General features: G+C 37.5%; 1 protein-coding gene across 5 annotated transcripts in view; it reads left to right on the forward strand.

The window, feature by feature from the left end:
• Positions 1 to 17,229, forward strand: part of SGK3 (serum/glucocorticoid regulated kinase family member 3) — a 149,167-nt gene that overhangs the window by 47,347 nt on the left and 84,591 nt on the right. For 2 of the 5 annotated variants that reach the window (XM_058699734.1, XM_058699730.1), the window contains exon 1: positions 12,812 to 12,965. The exons of 2 other annotated variants lie outside the window; for them this stretch is intronic. The gene's annotated coding sequence lies outside the window, so the exon portion shown is untranslated. Of the gene's footprint in view, positions 1 to 12,811; positions 12,966 to 17,229 lie in introns of those variants that run through there. One more of the 5 variants, XM_058699733.1, reaches the window with a different exon arrangement.

The following is a 17,229-nucleotide window of genomic DNA, read 5'->3' on the forward strand; positions in this document are numbered from 1 at the left end:
GCAGAGCCTGCTTAGGATTCTCTCTCTCCCTCTGTCTCTACCCGCTTCTGTCTCTCCCCCTCAAAAAGACAAAAACGAACATTAGCAATTATTGTCAAGGATGCAAATAGGTCTAGTTATTTCCTATTAGTGTTCAGAAATGTGTTTATAACTGTTTCATCAGGAAACTGTAATATTACCTATTTATGTGATTTTTTAAAGGGTTTTAGACATGCTAGAGTCAAATATATTCGCATAAAAACACATCTCCAATTCTATAATGGAAGCCAAGAGGATTCATATGTAGAAATTTATATTAATCTTTTTCCTTCAATAAATATTATGTGGTTGATCCGTGTAAGAATATCCTAAGGACCCTGGAAATAATAGGGTGAATCACATATGGATCTTGCTGACAATTATTGACTAATAGGGGAAAAACAATAAATAACTCTGAGGTAGAAAGAAAGAGGTACAGATAAAATTCTCCTAAGGGCTTACAGGAAAGAGAGATTCCCCACTGAAAGATTGAGAAAAACTTTTGAAGGAGCTTGTATTTGAATAATGCCATGAAAGAAGAGCAGGACTTATATAAGTAGAGAAATGAAGTTCTGTGTTACATGTAAATAAAGGAAAGGGCTTGTTTTGCTTGGAGAATGGGAGGCATAAAGGGGAAGTAGGTTATATGATAGTCAGATACGTAGGATCTAGGAGGCTAGGCTGAGAAGATCTTATTCAGTCATCAGTGGGATATTGTTAAGGCGTTTTTCACAAAATTAAAGTGAGATTCACATAACATAAAATTAACCATTTAAAATGACCAATTCAGTGACATTTAGTATATTTACAGTGTTGTGCCACCAGTACTTCTGTCTAGTTTAAAACATTTTCTTAACCCGAGTTAAACCCCATGTCCATTAAGCAGTAATTTCCCATTCCCTCATCCCTCCTGCCCCTGGCAACTACCAATCTGCATTCTATTTTTGTAGATCTACCTATTCCAAGTAGTGGATTTATTCAGGATGTGACTTCTTGTGACAGGCCTCTTTTACTTAGCATAATGTTTTTGAGGTTCATCCATATTGTAGCATGTGTCAGTACTTCACTCCTTTTTATGACTGAATAATAATCTGTTGAATATATATAGCACAATTTGTCTACCCATTCATCCATTGATGGATATTTGGTTGTTTCCGTCTTTTGGCTATTGTAAATAGCACAGCTGTTAACATGCACATGTAAATATTTATTTGGGCACAGGTATTCAGTCCTTCTGGGTATATATCTAGGTGTGGAATTGCCAGGTCATATGGTAATTCTGTGTTTAGCTTTTTTGAGGAACTGACAAACTGTTTTCCACAGTAACTGCACCATTTTACGTTCCTACCAACAATATACAAGGGCTCCAGTTTCTTAACATTCTTGCCAACACTTTGTTTCCACTTTTTAAAAATTATTACCATCCTAGTGTGTGTGACATGGTATCTCTTTGTGGTTTTAATTTGCATTTTCCTGATGACTAATGATGTTGAGCATCTTTTCATATGCTTCTTGGCCATTTATATATTTTCTTTGTAGAAATGTCTATTTAGGTCCTTTGCCCATTTTTTAATTGTTATTCATCTTTTTTTAAAATGTCTATTTATTTTTGAGAGAGAGAGAGAGAGTATGAGTGGGGAAGGGGCAGAGAGAGAGAGAGGGACACAGATTCTGAAACAGGCTCCAGGCTCTGAGGTGTCAGCAGAGCCCGACATAGGGCTCAAACCCACAAACTGTGAGATCATGACCTGAGCCCAAGTCAGATGCTAAACCAACTGAGCCATTCAGGCACCCTTGTTATTTATCGTTTTGTTATTGAATTATAGGAGTTCTTTATATATTCTGTATACTAGACTCATCAAACATATGATTTGCAAATATTTTCTCCCACACCATAGGTTGTCTTTTCACTTTCTTGATAATGATCTTTGATTCACAAAGGTTTTTTTTTAAGTTTATTTATTTTGAGAGGGAGAGAGAGAGAGAAAGAGTGGAGGAGGGCAGAGAGAGAGGGTGAGAGAGAGAATTTGCACTGTCAGCACAGAGCCCAATGCAGGGCTCAAATGCATGAACCGTGAGATCATGACCTGAGCCAAAACCAAGAGTTGGATGCTCAACCAACTGAGCCACCCAGGTGCCCCTGATTCACAAAGGTTTTTAATTTTAATTTTTTATGAAGTTCAATTTATCTATTTTGTTGTTGTTGCTCATGCTTTTAGGGTCATATCTGAGAATCCACTGCCAAATCCAAGTTCATGAATATTCATCTCTATGTTTTATATAAGATTTTTATAACTTTGGCTCTTGTATTTAGGTCATCGATCCATCTTGAGTTAGTTTTTATATAGAGTGTGAATTCCTTCATTTTGTCATTTTGAAGGGAGAAAAGGAATTAATGAGGTAGAAAAATTAAAATTAAAAAATTAAAGTTAAAAAATTAAAAACACACACACACACGAAAAAAATTGAAAAATGATGCTAGATCCTAGGTGTGTTTTGGTCTGGGTGTTGAAAGTGGTTTGACAGATTAGAGAAAAAAAGGGGGGGGGGAAAGAAAAAAAAAAAGGAAGTCGTTTGACAATTTGAAAAAATAGGGGCGCCTGGGTGGCGCAGTCGGTTGGGCGTCCGACTTCAGCCAGGTCACGATCTCACGGTCCGTGAGTTCGAGCCCCGCGTCAGGCTCTGGGCTGATGGCTCAGAGCCTGGAGCCTGTTTCCGATTCTGTGTCTCCCTCTCTCTGCCCCTCCCCCATTCATGCTCTGTCTCTCTCTGTCCCAAAAATAAATAAACGTTGAAAAAAAATTTAAAAAAAAAAAAAAAAAAAAAAAAGAAAAAATGGATACACTGAGGTACACTAAAATAAGATGATGAGAGTAAAATAGAATTTGAAAAAATTTACACAAAAGTAAAGAATATAGTAGGAAAAAATTAAAAACATTTTTAATAAAAATTAAAAATAAAAATGAATTTTTTCTCTTTCTATATTCAAGAAAAAGAAAAGAAACAAAAAAGAGAAAAAAGAGAAAAAAAGTTGTTTGAAAATTTCAAAAAGTGAATACACTGTAGTAGACTAAAATAAAACGATGGAAGTAAAATAGACTTTGAAAACATTTACATAAAAGCAAAAAATATAGTAAAAAAATTAAAGAAAAATATTTTTAATAGAAATTGAAAGTAAAAATGAAGTTTTTCACTTTCTGCATTCAAGAAAAAGAAAAAAAAAAGAGAAAAAAGAAAAAGAAAAAAGAAAACAAAGAAATTGTTTGAAAATTTGAAAAGGTGAATACACTGAAGTAGACTAAAATAGAGTGATGGAAGTAAGATAGAATTTGAAAAAATTTACACAAAAGTAAAAACTATAGTAAAAAAATTAAAGAAAAATATATTTAATAAAAATTCAAAATAAAAATGTTTTTTTTTCTCTTTCTGCTGAATTCTGTGGTTCAGGTTGTGCAGATTGTTGTGTTAATCCTCCAATCAGTTTTCTAGGTGTGTAGGATGGTTTAGTGTTGGTCTGGCTATATTTCATGGACACGAGACACACAAAAAACTTCCATGCTGTTCTACCATCTTGGCTCTTCTCCAGTTTTTATATAGAGTGTGAAGTAGGAATCCAACTTCATTTTTTTTTTTTTTTTTTTGCATGTGGATACCCAGGTGGCCAACCACTCTATGAAGAGACTGCCCTTTCCCCATTGAATGATCTTAGCATCCTTGTTGAAAATTACTTGGACATGGATTATAGGCTTATTTATGGACTCAATTCTATCCCACTGGTTTATAGGCTTATCTTTGTGCTTGTTACCATACTATTTTGATTACTATAACTTTGTGGTAAGTTTTGAAATCAAAAGTGTGAGACCTTATTCTTTTTCAATATGGTTTGGGTATATAGGGCCTTTTGCAATTCTATATGAATTTGAGAATCAGTTTTTCCATTTCTGCAAAACAAGGCTGTTAGAGTTTTGATAAAGATTTCATTAAAATCATTACAGGATTTTGAACAGAGAAAATTATGTGACTAGAATTGAATTGTCTTAGACGACATTCTACAATATGGATAAAAAGAAGGAAAAGAGAGGAGTCTGGGAGACCATTTAAAAAGTTAGCACAACAGGAAGGCTCAGACCTATATTTTTGGAGTGAAGGAGAAGGGACAAATACCAGAGACTATGGAAGCAGACTTGAAGGGGCTGAAGTAATGGTCTGTTCGTTTAATGATTTGCACCCCATTGTTATATGCTCCAGGCCCTGAGGATGCTATAGTGAATAAGATGGATATGTTATTTTGCTTTCATGGACCTTGAACTCTAATGGGGCAGGAACAAGGGAACAATAAACAGTGAAATAAAGAGCAAACTGTGATCAGTGCTATGAAGAAAATGAACAAGCTGCTATTACAGAGATCACAGAGGAAGGCCTATTTTAGATAGGAAAGGTCTTGATGAAGAACAGCTATTTAAACAAGACCTGAATGATGAGGAGTTAGCCTCTGGGAAATGGGAGGCAGACAAAAGAAAGGATGTTAACCTAAGAAAACAAAATTATCAGAGGCTCTGAGAAAGGAAAGGAAAGGGAGGGAGATCTAGGGAGAAGTCAAAGAGGAATCCAAAGTTTGAACATGGGTAACTGAGTAAATTGTAGTGCTGTTAATACAACAGGCATGGAGGGAAAACCATGCATTCATTTATTTTCAGGTGGAAGATATTTAGCAGGTACTTGGAAATTTGGAACTAGAGCTGAGGAAAGAGGTCAGGCTTCAGGTTAAGTATATTGTAGTCAGCTGTATGGAGGATGAAACTCAGATATAAGCTTGTATGAAAAACCAGTTATAGTGAAAAGAGTTTAGGACTTAACGTTGAGGAGCTAGATTTAAGTCTTCTCTCTTATTGACTGGTAGTGATACTTCCGGCAATTTCTCTCTATAAGGTCACAAATCTCTATTTACTGTCTAGTTTGTTCTAATGATATATTTGTCTACCTTTATGACAATTATGAGAGCTTTATAAGTCCTCAGTATCAGGTAGTTTAAGTCTTTGTTCTGTTTAAATCCTTTTTTGACTTTTCTAGCTTCTTGGTATTTCCATATGTATTAGTTTTCTATTGATGCCATAACAAATTACCACAAACTTAGTGGCTTAAAAACAACACAACTTTATTATCTTATGTGTTTAGAAATCCAGCAGAGGAGGTCTCAGAGGGCTAAGTTCAAGGAGTCAGCAGGGCTGTCTTCTTTCTGGAGGCTTTAGGAGAGGATTCCTTTCCTTGTCTTTTCCAGCTCCTAGAGGCTGCCTGCATCCCTTGGCACCTAACCCCCTTTCTCAGTCTTTTGTGTGTGTGTGCTGATTAGTCTGGTTTAGCAATTTGACTGATTTTTTTTTTTTTAATCAACTTTTGGTCTATTGATTTTTCTCTTTGTCATTGGATGTACTCTGATAAATTTCTTTCTTTCTTTACATTATTTTGGTTTAATTTGCTCTTTTTTATTTAATAAGGTAGAATCTGAGGTCATTGATTTAAGAACTTTCTTTTTTTATTATGGGTATTACCTCCTAAGTTCTACTTTAGTTCTGTCTACAAATTTTGATATATAGTGCAAAATATTTTCTAGTTTTCCTTTTGATTTCTTCTTTGACCCATGGGTTATTTAGAATTGTATATTTTGATTTCAAATATTTGGGCATTTTCCAGATGTTTTTCTGTTATTGATTTCTAATTTAATTTCATTACAGTTAGAGAACATAGTTTTTGTATGCCTTAAATCCTAATAAATTTATTGAAACTTATTTTATGGCCCAGTGTATGGTCCATCTTGGTAAATGTCTTATGTGTACTTGAAAAGAATTATATTCTTGTGTCTTGTAGTGATCTGTAAATGTCAGTTAAGATGGTTAATAGTGTTGTTTAGGTCTTTTATATTTTCTATGGTCTGAATGTTTGTGTCTACCCCTAAATTCATATGTTGAAATCTTAACCTCCAAAGGTGATGATGGTATTAGTAGGTGGGGCCTTTGGGAGCCCTCATGAATAGCATTAGTACTCTAGCGGTACCTGGATGCTTCAGTTGGTTAAGTGCCCAACTCTTGTTTTCAGGCCGAGGTCATGATTTTGTGGTTTGTGAGTTTGAGCCCCAAGTCGAGCTCTGTGCTGACAGTGTGGAGACTGCTTCAGATTTTCTCTCACTCTGTCTCCTCTCTCTCTCTTTCCCCCTCTCAAAAATAAGTAAATAAACTTTAAAAAAAAAAAAAAGGAGTAGTACTCTTACAAAAAGATACCCTCTATCAGATAAGGACACAGAAGGTGCTAGCCATAGACCATGAAGAGGGCCCTTATTCAACCATGCTGGCACCCTGATCTCAGACTTTCAGTCTCCAGAGCCCATGAGAATTAAATTTCAGTCATTTATAAGCTATACAGTCTGTGATGTTTTGTTACAGCAATCCAAATTGACTAAGCCAGTGTCCTGGCCGATTTTCTCTCTACTTGTGCTATTATCATGAAGATTTTTTAAAAATCCCCCCAAAAAGGATATGCCTATTTTTCCTTGAAGTTGTTTCAGTTTTTTTATCATTTATTTTGAAGCTCTGTTATTAGGTGCATAAAATATTTAGGACTTTTGTGTCCTCATTGGCCCCTTTATAATTATGAAATGATCTTCTCTTTCCCTGGTAATATTATTTGCTCTGAAATCTACTTTATTGTGATATTATTTTAGCTGCTCCAGCTTTCTTTTGACTAGTGTTAGCATGGTGTATCTTTTTCATCCTTTTACTTTTAACTTTGTGTCTTCATATTTTTGAAGTATAGTTTTTTTGTAGGTGAAATATAGTTGAGTCTTATTTTATTCAGCCAGTAAGACAAATTTTAATTGGGTTGTTTTGACTATTGCATTTAATGTTATTATTGATATGAGTTAAGTTTATGTCTGTCTTCTTGTTTGTTTTCTATTTGTCTTATCTGTTCTTTGTGTCCTTTTTCCTATTATTCTACCTTATTTTGGATTGAGCATTATGCTTCCATTTTTTCCTCCTTTGTTGACTTTTTAGTTGTTAACTCCTTTTCTCCCTTTGTTTTATGGCTATTTTAGGGTTTAAGTATATATCTTTAATTTATCACAGTCTATCTTCAAATGAATTATGCCATATCACTTATAGGATGCTTACAGTTAATTATAGAATACACTTTTCAATAATATACTTCCATGTCTCTCCTCACAACCTTTATGCTATTGTTGTCATACATTTTACTTACATATAGGCCACAAAATCCACAATAAATGATTACTATTGTTGTTTAAACATTTGTTATCTTTTAAAAAGATTCAAATTATAAAAAAAACCCAACACCTCTATTGTTATTATTTCTAGTGTTCTTCATTCCTAGTGTATATCTATATTTCCAGAAATATGGAGTCATTTTCTGCCTATCATATGGACTTCCTTTAACATTTCTTGTAGTGCAAGTCTTCTGGTTATGGTCTTTTAGCTTCTGTGCATCTGAAAAAAAATATATTATCTTGAGTTTTGAAAGATATTATTTGCTGGGTATAGAATTCTAGGTTTTTAGTTTTTTGTTCTGTACTTCAAAGATGTTGGTCCGCTGTCTTTTTCTTGCATGATTTCTGAGAAGAAATTTGTCATCTCTTGTTTCTCCATATATAGCATGTGTTTCCCCCACTGGCTGCTGTTAAGATTTTGCTTATCACTGGTTTTTAGTAATTGTATTATGAAATATCTTGGTGTAGTTTTCTTCATGTTTCTGGTGTTTAGGTTCATTGAGCTTGTCAGATCTGTGGGTTTATAATTTTCATCAAATTTTGAAAATACCAGTCATATTTCTTTAACTGTCTTTTCTGATACCCTTCCCCAAACCCTTCTTTCTCCTCTCCAACTACAAGCATATTAGGCTGCTTAAAGGTTTGCCATAGCTTATTGATTCTCTTTTCTTTTTTATTTAAAAACTTTTTTTTATTTTTAGAGAGAAAAACATTTTTCTATTTTGAGAGAGAGTGTGCATGAGCACGTGCAAGTTGGGGACTGGGGCAAAGGAAAAGGGAGAGAGAATACCAAGCAGGCTCAATGCTCAGCATGGAGCCTGACACAGAGCTCGGTTCCATGACCTTGGGATCATGACCTGAACCTAAGTCAAGAGTCAGACACTCAACCAATTGAGCCCCCTAAACACCCCCTTTTCTTTTTAAATCCTTTTTCTCTCTATAATTCATCTTGGAAATTTCATATTGTGTGTCTTCAAGTTCACTAACGCTTTCTTCTACAATGTCTATTCTTCTGTTAATCCCATCTAGTGTATTTTTCACCTTAGAGACTGCTTTTTTTTTTTTTTTTAATTTTTAATGTTTTATTTTTAAAGGGGAGAGAGACAGAGTGTGAGTGGGAGAGGGGCAGAAAGAGAGAGGAAGACACAGAATCCAAAGCAGACTCCAGGCTCTGAGCTGTCAGCACAGTGCCTGACGCAGGCCTCGAACTCACAAGCTGTGAAATCATGACATGAGCTGAAGTCAGATGCTCAACCGACGGAGCCACCCAGGTGCCCCTAGAGATTGTTATTTTCATCTCTAAAAGTCAGATGTAGAAAATTTTTATAACTTCCTTGTCTCTACTTAATTTTTTCAATATATTACCATAAAATAACTGTTTTTTTTTTTTTTTTAATTTTTTATTTATTTTTGGGACAGAGAGAGACAGAGCATGAACGGGGGAGGGGCAGAGAGAGAGGGAGACACAGAATCGGAAACAGGCTCCAGGCTCTGAGCCATCAGCCCAGAGCCTGACGCGGGGCTCGAACTCACGGACCGCGAGATCGTGACCTGGCTGAAGTCGGACGCTTAACCGACTGCGCCACCCAGGCGCCCCATAAAATAACTGTTTTAATGTTCTTGTCTGCTAATTCTAACATCTGTGTCAGTGATTGGTTAGTTTTAGTGATGGATTTTTCTCTTAGTTGTGGGTCATATTTTTGTTTCTTGACATGCCTTGTAATATCTGATTTAATGGCAGATGTTGTGAATTTCAATTTATTGGGTGCTGAATATTTTTGTGTTTCTATAAACATCTGAATTTTTATTTGAGATGCAGTTAAATTACTTTAAAATAGTTAGATCCTTTTGTATCTTTTATTTTTTGGCAGCACCAAAGCAGCATTTAATCTAGGGCTAATTACTCTCCAGTACTAAGCCAATGCTTCCACGTACTCTACCTCATTGAATTGGGAGGTTTCTAGTTGGCCTGATATGAATAGCCACTATTCCTGGCCCTCTGCGAATGCCCAGTACTTTTCCTTCTAACGCTGAGACAGTTTGTTCTTTTCTTGACCTTGGGTGCAGGTATGCACTGATCAGCACTATTGAATTATCAAGGAAGACCCTCCGCAGATCTCTGGGATTCTCTATGTTGTTATCTTATCTCCCATATCTGAGTTGTGAACTCTAGCTGTCTTGTTTTTCTTGGACTTAGAGCTCCTGCAGTTCCTCTTTTATTGCCATGGCCTGTAAATCCTCTGAAGATAATAAGCTGGGGCAAATCTTGTTCATTTTCCATCTCTGAGGCATCATTCTCCTTCACTGCCTAATATCCAGTATCTTGAAAACTGTTGTTTTATATATTTTGTCTAGGTCCTTTTTGTTGTTGTTGGTGGTGGTGGTGGTGGTCAGGTGGGAGAGTAAATATGGTCCTTGTTATCATATCTTGGCCGGATTCAGAAGTTCCCCAAGGCTCCAATCTTCATAGTCACTTCACATTTTGAGAAGAGGAAGAGAAACATTCCGAGAGTCTATAACCAGTTGCCTCTGGTACAACCAGTCTGTAAAATGAAGTGTGACTGTTGTTTAATCTGCCTACTTAATACTTATTAAACACCCAAAATATTATAAAGGTTTGTTGTGAATAGTGATTTATAGATTGTTTGGGCCAGACTTCAGAGCTCTGGGGCTTCCTTTAAACATGCCAGTGACATTTTCAAAACACAGGGGCCATTGATAGATTGCAAATCAGTTTTCACTCTTACTGGGTAGTCATTCTGAAAACTTGGTTCTGCTTCTACTGTTGTCATCTGGGTAAGGTTGCAATTAAGGCAAATTTACTCTCTAAAGATATTAGTACTATGTAGGACCCCCTAAAATAGGCAATTTACTGTGATTTCAGGGTTTATTTCTGGGACACTAAATACCTTTCTAGTCCAACTCCAAGCAGTGCAATGTGATTCTTGTTTATCTTATTCTTAAAAATTTATTTGTAATTTAAGGGGAAGCTCCTGCAATCATATTTACATGGAAAGAAAAGATCAGCATTTTAATTAAAGCAAAGGAAAGAGAGGACTTAATAAAGCTGAAAATAATCATAGACTAATGAATATATTTTTAAGCACTTACTATGGGTATAGCATTTTTTTCGGCAATGCGGTGACAAAAGAATGTGTTAGCTACTTTTCATCTTTATGTACCTCTGTGAATGTCATAGATTTAGTCTTAAAAACAAGTCTTATTTAATAGTAATTTATCCCCCCACTTTTTAAAAGTAATCTCTATGCCCAAAGTGAGACTTGGAAATCTTGAACTTAAGACCCCAACTAAGATCAAGAGTCACATGCTCTACTGACAGCCAGGCAAGTGCCCCTGTTCCCCCCACCCCCCCCCCCTTTTTTTTTAAGTTTATTTATTTATTTTTAGAGAGAGGGAGAGAATCCAATGCAGGCTCTTCATTGTCAGAGCAGAGCCTGATGGGGGGGCTCAAACTTGCAAACTGTGAGATCAGGACCTGAGCTGAAGTTGAATGCTTAACCAACTGAGCCACCCAGGTGCCCCTGTTTTCCCTTTTTTAAAATCAGTCACATGTAACTGCCCACCAAAGCTTTGATTAACATGAAGTAATTGGTGTTATTTCAGTGTCATATAATTTCAGATAAAAACAGAGAATCTTGGGATGCCTGGCTGGCTCAGTCAAGGGAGCATGTGACTCTTGATCTCAGGATTGTGAGTTTGAACCCCAGATTGGGTGTAGAGATTACTTAAAACCTAAAAAAAACAAAAATTAAGTAAAAAACAGAATCTTGCTGGTATAGGTAACGAATAGCCTATATAATTTCTTTTAGGTTTTTTGAGATACTAAAAATAGCTTTTTCTTCTTTAATTTACTGGGACCTAGGGTGATCCAGTAAGTAGCTTACAGTTTAGTTTTGGAGATAAATATTATAAATAACAGAAAAAACAAGGTAGGACTGTTAAGTGCCACATTTGAGCGGCATAGATCCTAAGTGTTATAGGATTTTATTGTATAGAAAGGTACCTGAGCTGAGCTATCACAATCTGGACAGGTAGCTAGGACTGAGAAGTATTCTGAGGTGGGAGGCAGTATATATAAATGTTCAGTGGCCAGAATGTTGGCTGTATGTTGTGGATATTGTACAGTGAGAGACTCTTCTATCAGAGAGTAGTTGGAGATGAGGTAGGAAAAATAGGTGAGGGTCAGATCTAAGATCTTGAGTTCTTTGAATTTGTACTTTGTACAGAGATGGCAGTGAAAATGAGAAGGGTCATTGAAGAGACTCTGTAATGGAGAAAGCCAAGGACCTGGTGACCAAATGTGAGGATTGAGAGGGAAGAGTAGAGGTTTTGAGCTAAGAGTTATTATTATTACAAATAGAAAAGTCAGAAGAGAGAGCTTAAATGAAGTGATGCCAAAGATCCCTGGGGCTTTTTCTAAAAATTCCCAATTTCTCTGTGTGGCTCCTGACTGGATAGCACTTTCCCTATGGTCCTTTGCCCTCAATTGTTGAGCCTGGCAGGATGAAATCAAGTTTGGAAGGGCATTTCCAGGTCATGAAGTCACCTGGCGTAATTTTTCATTTTACAGATAAGCAAATCAAAGGCTTCAGATATTGTGACTTCCCTTAAGACCACACAGCTAGGCTGGTTTCTTGCTACTGTTTTCTGAAATTCCTTCAGCAAATACTGTTGGTGAAGTGAGCCTTGTGTTTCCCCACCATAATTCAATTAGTGTTTGACATGATTTGCAAATAGTTTTTCACCTTCAAAAATCAAATATATTAATAGTTAAAGTATCTCCTTCTTAGTGGTCTGATTTTTTCCTTTATCCATACTTGTAGTAGCAAACTTCGTAGCAGTATACTATGGGTATTAATGCCAAACTCGTTTTGAGTGTAATGAGTCTGCTCTCATGAAAAGTGCCTGAGCTGTTTGAGAAGGAATGATTAACATTAATTTAAGTCTGGAGCTATTCTTACTGAGAGTCCTTTCTAGAATTTTTTAAATGAACGAGATGTGGATGGAGATCAGTAAAGGATTTGCTTCCTTTCTTTGCTTCTCTAAACGCTATTCCTTATTCATGCATGGAACCCTAAATTCGCGTGTGACTCCTAACCTGCAGGAGAATGAGATTAGCTCATTAGCTAACGGAGCTGAAAAAGTGAATTCTTCTGCTTTAAGATGTCTCACCCAGTACTACACCTCAGCTGGAACCTGGGGAGAGCGCCTTCTCTTTTGCCTCCCAAGCCTGTTTCCTTATCTTAGCCCTTGGCTCTCTCCCTTCCCCCTTCCCCCTTCCCTTCGCCTGCATCGCGCACTTCCTTGCTTGGGGTCATGCACCCCAGGCTCCCCCTCCTTTATTTATTTAGGGCCGCGAGGCTGCATCCAGCCTGCAGCTGCGCTGCGGTCCACCGCGCCTAAAGCCCGGGGCGGAGCTGAGTGAGCATTAGCCCCGCCCTCAGTTGTGGGCGGGGCCGGCGGCCGAGAAGGTTCCGTTTATTTGTGTGGGCGGGGCCTCCTGCGGGGGGCGGAACTAGGAGGTCGGGCCAAGGCGGGGAGGGTGGCTGGCCCAGCTGGGGGCGAGAGGCGCGGCGCCGAGGCTCGTTGATTGTGGCGCAGCTGTGGTGGCGTTTCCCACTCGCTATGCGTCGGGCGAGGATCTCCGAAGGTAAGTATGGGGAAGGGTCTGGGCGTAGCGAGAGCCAGGTGGAGGTACCCCCGCGGGCGCGTTTGAGCCAGGTGTTGTTTGGAACCTCCCCTGTGCTACTTCCGTGCATAGTAGGAGCGCGTGGTACGAGTGGGCGGCCTCCTGGCGTGAACCCCCAGAGGGAGAGGCGCAGGTCTGTCTCTAGTTTTGCAGCACTTGTTCACGGCATTAGCTCCAGGACAGAAAGCATTTGCGTTGCTCTACACACCTCCTCCCCAAATCTCGAGAGACCTCAGGTACTGAGGTTTTTGTGTTCTTTAAAATGCATTTCTAGTTCGTGGTTCACGACTGGAGGAGAAAGTCGATAGTGAACTTGTAGTGCAGCTTTATTTTGACTTCATGTTAGTCAGTTTGCAAGAACTGTAAGAGTGCAACTGGTAATGGGACTGTTATTTAAACAAGAGCTCCAGGGTTTACATAGGCAGCGTATTGTGGAGATTATTGTGGAGTATTTGAAGCTAGAATGCCTGAGTTTGAATCTACCTGTTAATTGTGAAAAGTTGGGCAGTTTGCCAAATTCCTCTATGACTTTGTTTCTGCATACATAAAATGAGGATAATGATAGTTCCGTCCTTATAGGATTGTTATGAGATTAAATCAGTTAATACTTAGTTCCACCTGGCGCATAGCCCACAATAACGTTGGCTGTTTTTATTATGCATTCAGATGGGCTTTAATCTAACAAAGCCGTCAACACCGGAAAACCTTTCCGCAGAGTTGTTGATAGAAATGCTTGCAGATTCCTTTGGAATTTCAAAGGCTGAATCCCACCATAAGGTCTCATTATTTTTCTCATTTACCAGAGATGTGATCATCCACCTGGTTTCAAATCTAATCCACTCTCAAATGATAAAGAAGCCTTAAGAGTCTTGAAGGCTGTTCTTAAACGGGGATGAGAAAAGGCAGCACTTGCAGAGTGTAGCCTCATTTTAAACACCAAGCTCTGGCAGGTTTGTTTAAAAGAAGGTCGTATCACTTTTAACCAGAACTGACAAGTTGTGTTACTTGGGACGGGTGCTTATTTGTACTATTATTGGAAAAGGAGGTAAACCAGAGTACCCAAATATATAAACTAAACATCATAGGAACCATAACTAGCCACCTAGAATCTCAGATCGAAAGGAATGTGAAAAATCACAACAGCTGCCCTTTACAGATAAAGATGAGGCCCCAGGACCCAGAATCAATAAAAGGCATAGCTTAGACTAGAATTCAGCTCTTCTGAACAATAAATTATAAAATCAAAGAATGATACTACTTCTGGTTTCGATAATTATACTATTTTTATTTTTGACAGTTTTATGGTGCTGTGAATGGTTTTCCTCTCTGTAGCATCCTCCTTGGTAGCTTAATTGCATGATTCATAATCATTCTTTAGCACCTTTGATTTAAATCTCAAGTCTCAAAATTGCTACATCAATGATTGCTTTGAGAACAAGATGGTTGTCTTCTTAAGCTTTGTATAAACATGTTCTAACAGTGCTTTGGTTTTGTTGTTTTAAAATGTAGTCTTTTTCTCCCATGTAGGGAACATAAACAGCCAGTATAAACAAATTGACCTACTAGGCAGTTTGTTATCACTGTGTTACTGGTGAAGTTTTCTTGATTGGGTAGGATAGAGTCAGGAAGTGGAACACTGAATGCTAGCCCAAGAAAATAGGACTGGGTCACCAAAGAGATATACTGCAATTGCTGCTGACTTCAAAAGCATCATAGGGTGACTGTTTGAAGATACTGGTGTTTACTTGCTGACTCCTCTCAGGCTTCTTGCGTAGTTCACTCCCTTACCTCTAGGTATTTGTTTAGATGTCACACTCTCAGTAAACCCTCCTAATTAAAATTCCGTACAACCCCGTTCTTCCTGTAATATATATTTATCTCTTTATTTACTTGTTCATTATCTCTTGTCTGCCATTAGAGGGTAAGTTCCATGAGGGCTGGGGTACTTGCCAGTTGCATTCACTGCTGTGTCTTAGGTCCCTGGAAACAGTGCCTGGCACCAGAAGGTGTTAGATGTGTGCATCTGATGCAGACATTTTCAGCTAAGGCTGGTAATTACTTAAGCCAATTCACTGTCATTTTGCCCTGCTCTCCCCTCCACCCAATTCTAGTTATTTCTAGGAAATAACCTAGGAATAAAACCTTGTTACCTAGGAATAAAACCTTGAGGCAGTGTTAATGCCTCCTTCTACCTGGCATTCCACATGCAAATAGCAATTGACTAATTTGTCCTGTCAATTTTTTGCAAACTTGCCATTCTTATTGTTGCCAAACCCCTCTTTCTTCAAGCCCTCCTCTATTTCATTCCATTTTCTACACCTATAGCCTTTCAGGTTCCCTTTTCAAATGCCTTTACATCTTCATCTAGAGAATTAAATCCAGAGTGAGAAGCCTGGCATTCAGAGTTCTCTTTGTGATCTCAAATGCACTTTTCTAGCCTCTGTCTCCTATATGTAAGAAAAGTGATTTCTAATTTATGCTTGTAAATATGAAAATAAAATAAGGCTTTAATGATAATGCCCTGTAAAAGCACAAAGTGAATGTTGTTTCTTGACTGTTTCTCTTTCTGTTTTTATGGAGTGAGTCTTTCCCTGCAAGGAGGCAGGAATTCAGACAAATGGGACAAATGACTATTCCCTATTTGTTCTGAGGACTTTGGCTGCCCTTTCTGCTTTGAGTGCCCGGCCTTCAGGTTCTTCCTTCACCACCACCCCAGAAACCTAGATAAGTTCAGTTGGAAGTGGTTTTATTCTTTCTCTGAATTCTAGAAGCTTTTATACATTTTTTTAAGTTTATTTAATTTTACAGAGAGTGCACGCGTGCGTGCGCGAAAGTGGGGGGGAACAGAGAGAGAGAAAGAGAATCCTAAGCAGGCCCCGTGCTGTGAGCACAGAGCCTGATGCTGGTCCATCTCATGAAGCAGGAGATAATGACCTGAGCCGAAATCAAGAATTGATGCTTAACTGACTGAGCCACCCAAGTGCCCCTAGAATCTTTCCATACTTTGAGAGAATTTATCACAGTCTACTTTGAATTGTAATTCTTTGGGCATTTATCTTTTTCTTTTTTGCTACATACAAGCTCCTGGAGGACAAGAATCATACACACACAAATTCTAGTTCCTTTTTTTAAGAAAAAATAAGACACTCACTTCTTTGTTTCTTTAAATAAAGATGAACTTAAAGTTCTATTTTATAGGTCTTTAAATCATTAAATATTGAGCTTCAGTCACTTCTACAGTATGAGTAATTAAGAAAGAAGGCAGGGTGAAATTTAGTACTACATAAAAAGATCCAAATGAAGATAATATCTGGATTCATAAGGGAAGAGCTGTAGGGAGAGCAACATATCCAACACGCACATAGCTGGACAGGCAGAAGTTTAAAAAGATACACAAACTCACTCAGGAAACCATTAGGACAAGACACAGTTTATGGAGCAACATCAGCTTTGGATTTTTCTTGTGGGGAATTACTTCTAAGCTTTATTTTGTTTTTGCATCTCTGTGCACAAATAATACTGTCTCCCTGCTTTGTTTTCTGTGCTGGATAAGACTGAACATTTTCTCTTCCTCTTTTTGGTCTGAAAGTAGTTACCTTCTTTCCTTTCATTGTTTAAACTAATAAAATGTTCATACTTTTTTCTTATTTTCCTGGTATATGGAGATGACACATGCCAGAAGCTTTTTGTTCTTCAGAGAAAGGTGATAGATATATAACTTGAATTTATCTACTGTTAGAAGCTTTTGGTTTTATTTGATATCAGCATGTGGTTTAATATATTTTGTTTCATTTCATTACAGACATATCCTTGCACACACTCCAGTTGCGTGAATGCTTTTATTTTACTTGTGACTTTTTCTCCTAAATTAAAACTTGCCTCTCTAAAGTCTACAGATATTTCTGAAATTTAATTTTTTCTCTTATTGCCTCTCAAACCTCAACTGGAGTTTACCCATTGTAGGGCATGCATTAGCCTAACTTACTTTTTTTGTTGATTTTGAGTACTTTTAGGTGTCGACTAAATTTATTTTACCACTCCTAGGATGAAGCTGTGGTTTCTGTTGGTAGAAAGAGTTGGTAGGGAAAATATATATATGTCACAATTTTTTAAATGTTAGAACTTTAAGGTAAAATGTTGCTTATATTTTTACTAATAAATAGCTAATATAAGGTCAGGATTTAAAGCTAATATGTGACAATTTATTGTTTAACTGGTACTGTGA

This window comes from Neofelis nebulosa, chromosome 14 (genome assembly GCF_028018385.1).
Source record: "Neofelis nebulosa isolate mNeoNeb1 chromosome 14, mNeoNeb1.pri, whole genome shotgun sequence".
NCBI lineage: Eukaryota > Metazoa > Chordata > Mammalia > Carnivora > Felidae > Neofelis > Neofelis nebulosa.